A 10,920-nucleotide genomic window follows, 5' to 3' on the forward strand; every position below is an offset into this window, starting at 1 on the left:
CTGATGCAAATCAACAACCAGATTTGCACAGATAAGCATAATTTGCTTACCTATGTAGTCCTATGACAGTCAGTAAGAGTATTTGTATGAGTTACTATGAAACAACTGAATTCAAGGTTAAAAAGTATCCATTGAAACTCAAGGTTGTGAGACTATCATGAACATTCTGCTTGAATTCTGTAAGATGTGAGGTGTTTGTGAGCTCAGGTCAGTGACTTGTTTAATTGCCTAGGTTATTTGAGGTCAGAGTGTGCCCTGATTGCATTCACATTTTTATATCCCAGGCATTTATAGAGTTAGATACTTTCCTTTAGTCTCATCCAAGGTTCATATGCCTCCTTACATGTCTGATCAACCTCAGTTTCTGGCATGCCAGGACCATTTCAGGAGATGATGACTCTAATCAGAGTTGCAGAAAGATTTTTTTTTTTTCAAATATAAAGTTTGGCTTTTTCATTTATAAATAGAATGATTTATGTTTTTATTAAGTGTTTTAGATTAGAACTGTTTGTTTTACAATTATGATTACAGGTTATCAGTGGTATAACAAAGCTAAGAATTGCTTCAAGTGGATCACATGAAACCTTATGGGTTTTAATTTTTGCTTGTAAAACCAATATTGTTGATATGAAAAATACAAATTACTTTCTAGGTTGGCAGTGGTGTTCAATCAAAGAAAGAAAATTAAACAAGTAATAAAATGCTAACTTTTTTTTTTTTTTTTTTTTACAACGTAGAGGGTTTCTTCTCCTAGACGAACTCTTGTAAGTTTAGCAACCTAGTTAAAAAAGGAAATAAGAGAGAGCAAGAAAGGCACTGATGGGGAAAGTTCTTCTTCATGTATGTGTGTGTTACCTTCTTCTTGGGCCTCCTTTTCCTTGGCATACAAGCATTTGAGCAAGTAATTATTTTCAGGATCCTGCTGGCATTCGTGCTTGACACATATATGTAGTATTAACTTAAGCTGGTTTAGTATTAACTTTTCAGCAGCAGCAGTATGTGAAGAAGCCAACTAGGCTTAAAATGTTTGTCCTTCATTTTGCTTTCAGGGAGCTTTTACCATAGGCAACCTTTGCAGTCATCTACATTGCATGTGAGATGAATGTTTTAAATTGTCTTAGAAATCTTATTCTGCAGTCTCCCAAACTATTAAAAAAGCTGTTGAGTCTGGATGATGAGGTTTTCCAGCCCATGTGTTAACCAAAGGTTTCCATGTGCTTGAAACTGCCCCCTTGTTGGTCTTATGAATCAAAGGACTTAGCTTTTTGGAGAAATGGGGACTGATAGACAACAGGAAGTTTGAAGAAAAGTAATGCAAAACATTTGGTAGCTTTTTCCCCCGTGTCTTCCATACCTTAACATTCTTCTCAGTAGGGATGATGTTAAATATGGTTTAAATTAGCATCACTACTCTAAGTACTCACCTTTCTCATTTTCTCTCCATCTCCTTCTCCCCTCCTGCCCATGCACACCCCTCACTTTTTTCATGGTGGCTCCAGGCCTCATTGGTTCTCTCTAAGCCAGCTCAGGTGGCAAAATCTCTTGAGGTCCATTTTTCTAACAATAAATTGTGATGTAAAGAAGAACCAATGCCTTATTTCTCACATCTCATTCTTTTCCATAGGCTACCAGTGTGCTCTCAGCTTGTCTCAGCTTAACGTAGAGCTTCAGGTTTAGGATAGACTTTTTCCCATCCAAATGTGGCAGCAGGCAGCTGTATCCCAGTGAAAGCAACAGTTTATCACCAAGTCTGAACTCACGTAAGTGTGCTACTATGTTGCATCTTGGATGGCAGACAAGAAGAATGCAAGTGGGATCACTCAGATCAGTTTTTCTTGGCTTAAAAACACACATTGAACTAAATTTGGGCTGTTTGTACACTCATGCATCTTGTTTTGATGTTCTCCGTATGTATGACCTACCAGACTTGCCTCACAGTTGCTATTTTTTTTAAATGACAAGAATTAGAAATTTGGTCTTAGTAATAGGAAATCCAAATTTTTCCTATTTCCTTATTTCCTGATTTCCTTATATTTGGGGGTTTCTAAAATCAGTTTTCTACACCCAGTTTTAATGACTTTTGGGTTGCATGTTGGTGTGTTCTCTATTTTGATATACTTATGCCTTTTTCACATTATACTTAAAAGTACAATGAAATAATGAAAGTATAATGAAATAATGATTTCATTATTTTTGAGATCAAACTGTGTATATACAAATCTGTAGTTCAGAGGGATAGGTCAGAAATCTAAATTATGAGTGTTCATTGACAACAAAGCTAATAGTTATGTCCATTATATCTATTTCTTTCTTATTGCTACCTACCTGCCTGGCATAGGCTATCATCACCTTGTAACAACTTCCCTGGCCCTGGCTCTTTGGCCTGAATTGTGGTGGGAGGTTAGTGTCTTTGTCTTATTGTTCTTGCAGGCATATAATTGTGATTTTATTTTAAGGACCCAAATGCCTTCTTTTCCTGTTCTGTTCAGTATATTTCAGAAGGGGAATTTGTTGTCATTTTACTAATATGTTTAAATTATTCTAATGCTTTACAGGAACTTGATGTTTTAGATTGTAAGTGTTCAGATTGCCTTGAAAATATATATTCTTTTAAGGAAAGCCATATATCCAAAATCACTAAATTGCTGGTCATTTTTGTAACTGTGGCCTAATTTTCTGGTTTTTTAATTCTTGTACTCCTTTTTTATTATGTGAATTTATGTATTCCTTTATTTGTGTTTTTAGATAATATTGTATATTTATATTCCTATGTTATAATATGTATTAGAAGTACTTAAATATCACATCATCATATACGGTTTTTAGACATTGTAGGTTGTTTGTTCCACTTCATTTTCTCTTAGGTTCTTTCACATTTTCTGTTGATAAATTCCATTTCTATTATAAAAGTTAATTTATGTAAATATTTTCAAAGTGTTTTTTTTTTTTTTTCTTAATTTTTGGAGAGACTTCCCCCTCCACCCAGTTTAATAGTATTGTTACAAAAATAACCCCACCAAAATGAGGTGAAGTATACAGGAAGTTCTTTCACACAGACAAACCTTTTGTCTCAGATTGGAGTTAAATTGGCATTATTTACTGACACTGCTGAAATTAAAGGTACAGATGGCATTAAGACCTCTTACAGCTACTAAAGAACTATCATACATAAAAATGATGTGCTACATTTTAATCAGAGTACTGCTATTGCTTCTGCTTCTTGCTGTTGTTATGTCATGATATGCTATATCTCTTATGATTATGGATAAAAACCAAGTCCTTACTCACTTGGGTGTTTTTCAAAATGCACCAGTTTTGAGTGCCACTCCCACATCTTTAATTTAATGTCATTTTAAGATGAAATATAGTTCAAAATTATTGAGGAGCACTTCTGAAATTAAGATCCTTGCATTCATTATGAAGCCTTCTGCTGATGATAGAGTTTGTTCATTTTTTTAGCAGGAGTGCAGCTCAATATTTACTTTTACTTTCAAAGTTTTCGAACAATTATATTACAGTAGAAAACAGTGTAAAACAAAATGACATCTCTAGTAACAGCACAAGAGGACTAACTTCTAATCTGTTGAGTAAAGGAGAAAGGGAGGGGACATTTTAATTTTTTATGTACCAAAACCAGAATGGTCGGGTAAATTGAGCCTCAAAAATTGATTTCTGTTATTGTCAGAGAAATAAAATACCACTTTTCTTGTTGACAAAGATGCATAGTAAATCATGACTATAGCTCGCTGCAAATAGCTCTATACAGTGAGGTTAGCCAATGTATCTTATTCATTGATTGCCCATATTGCCTGTACAGTCACTTGTAATCTGCATTGAGTCACGTAGATGTGGAGATTCAGAACAAAAGGCAAGGTGGAGAACTCTTCCCAGCTCAGACCTCATCTGTCTAATCACTGATGACACAAACAGTCTGAATCTCTCGGCCCCGAGGACTTTGCCCTGGAGCAGGACACTAAAACAATATATATGAAGCTAACAAAAACAATATATATGAAGCCTATACTCTCAAAGCCAATGCATTGGTGCACATATGCATTGTTTCATCTGCTTTCCCATATTACTTCATCAAAATAATATATATAAAAAGCCACAGTCATGTATTTCTCTTATAACAGTCAAGCAGAAACTTCGCAGAGACTTCCTTCTTCAATTTGTAGTGTTTCTTCTGTTAAAATGTAAAGCATGTATCCAGTAAGAATGTATGTATCCATTTTTATGGCTACTGGTGTCGTGCCTTTTTTTTTTTTTTTCTTTTTTCTTTTTTTTTTAAGAAAAAAGAATTGTTTTTAGAACATTATATTCTCCCCTGTAGCCAGATTTATTATATTCAATTCCTTTAATGTTCTTTACAATGCAGCTCATAAGCTTGGCTTTTTAGGCTTTACTTCAGTATTCACAGCTGGCCCAAAGAGTACACCTAAAGACAATCATTTTGGAAAGCAAATGCCAAAAACAAATCAAAACAAATCCAAGTATCACTTTACTATACTTAAACACTCTGAGCTTTGGGTCATGGTTTTGCCATAGGTCTGGAGAATCAAATGAAATTTGTGGGATTTGACTGAGATTGTGACAAGGGTGTGTGTTGCTCAGTTTTCTGGTTTCTCTTTTTGAGGAAGTGAAACTGGTCCAGAAAATGTTGAACTTGTACTGCTTTTTCAGAGTAGAGTTCATGACAAATATGAGTCCCAAAATTTTCAAATCTAAAACTGGTAATTTAAAAATAAGCAATTTTATTTTTCAGAAGTTTATTGTCTTTAAGCAGGACTACTTAAAAGGAAAATAAGCTGTTGGTTTTTTTTGTCATCTTTAAGGGGAAATAGAGGAAGGAATAAAAAAGGGAAAAATATTTAGAAGATGACTTACTCTTTCCTTTTACAGGCATAAATATTTTTTTAAACTTATGAGGTAATATTATTTTTGCATTTTTTCTTCAGCCTGGTCCTGTTAGAATTATATGTGGACTAAGCATACAGCTGCAGCTAGAATTTTATTGAAAAATCTAAATATAAAAGTTTGTTGACATCATCATACTTACTTCATTAAACCATACAAAAGGACGCAAAGTGTAGATGCTGGCTCAGAATGCTCACAACAGAAGATTGTATTAAATTTGAAAATGTCTGAAAACCCTAGTAGCAGGTGTGCCTTGAAATTAATGTTCCACTTGCTGTGTAACAACTAATTGTTCCTTTTGGCTTTGAGTGTTGCAGCCATTTCCTTAGTTATGAAAAAAGAAGGTCAAAAGGGTTCTTTTCCGTCCTACTCTTAAGAACATCCTTTTTAAAACATGCATAAGAGCACAATAAATACTCAGTTCATGGGCAGAAGCATATTAAAAACCAACAAACAAACAAGCCTGTCCCTAAAATGGAGGTAGAGTTGCAGGAAGTCATTTCACAATACCAGCTGAGCAGTTCTTCTTGAGTCTTGATTGTCCTTCCCTTCCACTTCACAGAAGAGATCCACATTTATCCCAACACTGCAAAGCTCTGCCTGTGATGCCACGAGCAGTTTCCCTTGATTTCTGAACTCCTTCTGAATTCACCTAGATCCATGGCTCCTCCAGTATTCTCATTTCTCAGGTGCTTATCCTTCCACTCTTAGGTTAAGAATGACTCTGATATTTTTGTTTCTCAAGGTCTTATCATTAGAGGGTGTACCTGCAGCTGCAAGTTTTGACATAGTTTCTAAATTATTTTAATCCCTATTTTTTATATTTATAAAGCAAAGTAAAATAAATTTTAAAAGAAGAAAACTTTGGGCCGTATCAATCAAGCAATAAAATTCACAGCATTCTGGAAAAAAAATTACTATTGTTGAAGAAACAATGTTTAAATCTAGATGGCTTACAGAGGTACATATGGAACTTCTCACATTTAGGTCACAAGTTCAAACATGGTCTTCATTAGCTGCAAATTAAAACGATCAATAACTGACATCTGTTACATAGCCAATATGGAATGAGTTGCTTTCTGAAGTGGATGGCTCAAAAGACATAATTGGTGAACTTGTTTCTAAATGCACTCTAAACATGCACATTTAAAGATGTTTGTTCTCAAAAATTAGTAATTTTATCTCTCAGGAAGGAGTCAACAGTACCAACCTCTACAATTTGGCACAACACATTTGTTACTTCTGTAATTGCAACAAGTAAAATACTGATGTTAAGAGCTCTGTTGTACCTGCAATCTACTTTCTCAATGAAGTCAAAGTTTTCAATTACAGTTCTTTACATATGTGCTGATCTCTCAGTAGAAGTGAAGCAGATTGGCAATGCAGGGTGGAAAAACCCCTTGCCTGCACTAGGGGTCTATTTTCTATAGACCTCGGTCCCAAGTCAGATCACTATGAAATCCTGAAATGGCATTGTGTGCATTAGGAAACAGCCTACTGTGCTTCTACGTATAATTTTCAAAAACATCCCAAGAACATTTATGAAGATGTCTATGCAAGTATAGACCACACTGAGCCAGGTGAAATTTGGGCTATTTTACAGAAGTAAGTTTGTCAAATTCACCACATAAAGCACACTGAACATTTGAAAAATATGAGAACAAGATTCAGAAAAGGTGAAAAATTCTCATACAATGATTGGGTGTCTAGGTTGTTTTCAGTATGTAAAACAGTCAGGAAATACTCTGTGAGCTGATCTGCCTGCTACTTAGTGACCCAAGACAGAGTTGCAGTAGTAAGTGTATGATCTTTTGTATAATCCTTCTTTTCCACAAAAGCTTTTTGGATCCCTTAAGGATTTCACTGCTTTTTATTTATGAAGCAGTAAATTTTGTTAATGTTGATTATAGTGTAGCAAAACTCTTTTCAGTCATAATATTCTGTTCTACGTTAATGTAACTGGAGGCATCTTTTGGAAAACAATTGAAAGAAAGAATCAGTGACTTGGACATGCTGAAGATCATATCACAGCTTCCTTTCATGCAGGAACTTTCTAAAAGAAAAGAGCAGCGCTGCATATGCAGTGTGCTCTTCTAAAGCTGGAAATTATTACTGATGTAAATAACACAGCAGCATCTTCTTTCCACTGCATATGTAGTATACTTTAATGTGCATCTTACTACATGACAAAAATCAATGTTGGTAAACCGACCTCAAAGAATGACAGAATCCTAAACTCCAGGATTGAATTATTTCAGCTGAAACTGATAATTAAGGCTATTTTTTTAGGAAAAAAAGGAGGCCAATATGTTGGCTAAAAATGCTCATGATAGTGAATACACAAACACAGTCTCTTTTGTGGGTAAAAATCAGATTTTAGCTGGCTATCAAATTTTGCTGCAGAAAAGAAAATGCTTTGATGGAAGAAATGGCATTCTACTAAATAGCATGCATTTAGGGCAAATTCTCAAAGACGTGAAGGGCACTTAGATACATCAGTTAGGTGCCTCATGGATCTTCATGCCTTTGAAAAAACATCCTCTCTTGCTCTGTTAGGATTTTCTTAATGCAGAATTTCTTTTATGACTCATCTCTATCATTTCTTTGCTGTAAATAAAACATGGTCTTGGGTTTATAAATTTGTTGATAGGCAGCATGGAAAACATTAATTATTGTAAAGCTGAAGGATACTTAGCAAAAGTGAAGTGCATGAATTGAGAAATTTTGTTTGTAATTTGTTTGATTGATTTGTAAATTGTATTCAATGGCTGCAAAAAGTTCTATGCAATCTCACTATTTTCACACCAGAAAGGCCATTTTACCATACAGGAAAAATAACAAAATTTCTATTTTTCTCATCTGAAAAAAAAGAAAAAGACAGCGAAACAAAGATATTTAAGAACATATTATTTAGCACTAATATTAAGAAGTTATAGAACACATTGACAAATATAGAATACGACCTTTTTCATAATGATACCTATTTTTCATAAAAATAAGAAAATGCTTTAATACTGGTAACATGTAAGTATATACCTAGTGGGAGCAATTTTCATATGTAGATAAGATAGATCTTTACATATCAATCAGAATTTAATTTTTTATAGGTAAAAATTTGAAACCAAATCTTTATTCTGTGTGAATCCTTAGCAAAGTTGGTGCTCACTTCAGCATGACTGTGACTTCCTCACTCCTTGTTTAAATGCTAACTAGAATGGCAGTTTTATGTAAACTACTGAATGCTAAATAATTCCTGTAGCAATATGAAGACAAAATAATTGGGATTTCACTTTAAAACTTTTCAGCTTCAGATTCAGAAGTCACACTACTTCTCTTTTCTGTTATTAAAAACAAAATTAAAAACCAAAATTAGCTAAATGAAACATCAAAAGCAGATTAACAGAAGTGACTATTTTGGTTGTATTAGAAGAGGAAATCTCTCAAAATTGCTCTTGTAAAAGTGGTCTCTAAATTTTTGAGAACTGTTTTAATATTACTGATCATTACATCAAGTTATTGTTGGCTGTTGCTCATTCTTTGTTGTAGTGGTATCTATAAATATGTATTGTACAATTCTGCTTTTTCGTCCACAGCATTCAGGTTCAACACTGTAAGAGAAAAACTGACCTAAAATGTATAATTTGAATGGGATTTAATATACTCATTATCACCACGTTTTCTTTTAAGTGTATCTAATCTTAATCAAAGGCTTTTTTAGAACAGTATTATTACATTAATACTATTTTGCTTAGCAGGCAAACTTGAGATGCAAAAAAAGTTCAGTTAGTTTGATGAGACCCATGTGTCATTAAGATGTTTGGCAATTGACCACATTTCTCTCTTTTTAGTCTTCATTATCAAAACCCAGGCTAGTAATTTTCTACAATTTTTTTTCCAGTCTTACTGAATACAGAGAGAAGCTGTGTCTGATAATATGCAACATGTATGGCAGTCAGAAAGGGGAAACTTTTCAGATTTCTGTTAGTGATGAAGGCAGAATTTTAGGATTATCTGTTTAAGTGAAATGAAATGTAATTTTTTTTTATATTTTACAAAAATACTATTGTAACTGTGCCTTTATGGTGGAGTCTGTGGTGTAGAGTCTGCAGCACCTTCTTGAGCTTGCACTTGTCAGGCTGGGAGGAGGTCACGCTTCAGCCCTACATCAGGAGATGTGGTTAATTTAACTTCCAGCCCAATCCATCCTTTGTGTAATGCAAATCCAAGACCCATAAGCAAGGCTGTAATTTTGAAACTAGTTAGAATGCTGGGTGTGATTTGTCAAATACATTTCAATTGGTCAAATCCACAAACATCTCTTCATCCTCCATGCCAGGTATCAAGTCCCTGATACTTCCCTTGCACATAGTCAGATTATGCTGCTGCAGCATAATTGATTCTGCTGCTGCAGGATCAGCTCAATCCTTTATCCATACTTAGAGCCTGTCAGGGAAGGAGATGGGATAGTTTTTCAACAGTTCAACAAGCTGATCCAGCTCATAATGATGTATTTCCTAGGTCCAATACAAGGTTGAGAAGGAAAAGGCAAGTGCAGGACCACTGTACCCCAAAAGTCCATAGTCACACCAGGTCAGTGTGAGCTAAAACCACATCTTTAGTGCATGAGACCCCTGATTTACTGATACTACAATGTGAATAGGTAAGACAGCCGGAGGATGAGTGGAAGGCTTTGTGCTTTGACCAAAATTCAGTAGGACTGAAGCAGCAGCAGACAGCTTTTCAGAGTATTTTTTCAGCTGACTGTTGTTCTGGTTCTTGAACATATCTTCAGTTAAGAGCCCTAAAATATTTACAAGAAAAATCATACAAAGATTCTAGAAGGAAGGTCATTCATAAATATCAAAGTAATTACTCTAGATGACTCACTTTATGCCAGATGAAGATCCTCCTGGGAATGCCCAGTGATTTCAGATTTTCCAGTCTACTTGTGGCTGATCTTTGATGAAAAAAATGGATTAATTTCAGTGAAATTACAGTAATTGGTACTACCAAAAAGTCTGTTTCTAGCCAATCATTTACTAATTACTCACTGGTGCAACAGAAAGTGAAAGTATGCCTTGCCATGAAAACTTTCAGGTTACTGGCACACAAGATAATCACTATGGTGACTTTATTTCTGTGTAGCAATTCATACCGCTTTGCATATCACCACCCTGTGAGTAACTAGATTCTTCCGTACCATATTGTGACTATTTATATGCAGAGAGTTCTCACCAGCTCTCTAAGGACCCTCTTCATATCAAAGTTTAATTGGTATATGATAATTCACTGTTAGGTCTCTTAGCAAGATTGCCCTAAGCAAATAGGCAATGCATCTGAAAAGGGTCATTTTTCTCAAAGAAATTTAATAGAACATTACTTAGACTTTAACATTCATCTGATAATCAAGACATATTTCATTCTTCTTATTTTTAGATATCATTAATTCAAAGGGGAAACTTGGATGTTTTCTCCAGTCTGTAACTCTCTTACACAGATTCAAAAGACAAAAGCTGTATTGTCTGTTTCTAAGGAAAAACTGCTGGAGGCAGTTCTTTTGTTTTTCTAATGAACACCATATGAAAACAGGCATAGAATAACTATTTACTTACATGTAGTGGTCTTCTAGGATCTCTTACATGATCTACTTTCCTCATCATGACACTGGTCAATCTATTTACAAGACTAGTCTCTTTTTCCCTATTTTTTGCAATGTAGCAATTTGTTTATTATTTTGACTTGAGTTTTTAATGAGGCTGCTCTATTTAAGGGTGAATGATATTAAGTATAGTTTACCAGACTTGAGCACATCAAAGCACAATAGTATTTAGTTTTAAATGTTACGGAGTCAGTCTTGCTCATTTCCTTATTTCAAAGTTCAGATTTACTGTTCAATAACACCACAACTTTTATTGTTCCTGCTGCTAGAAGTTTCTCATTTGTCTGGTTAAGGATGATTTGGAGGGCATGTTGGAAGAGAAATTGATGTTTTTATAGGCTTTC

Source organism: Pyrgilauda ruficollis, unplaced genomic scaffold (assembly GCF_017590135.1).
Source record: "Pyrgilauda ruficollis isolate IOZ18807 unplaced genomic scaffold, ASM1759013v1 scaffold109, whole genome shotgun sequence".
NCBI lineage: Eukaryota > Metazoa > Chordata > Aves > Passeriformes > Passeridae > Pyrgilauda > Pyrgilauda ruficollis.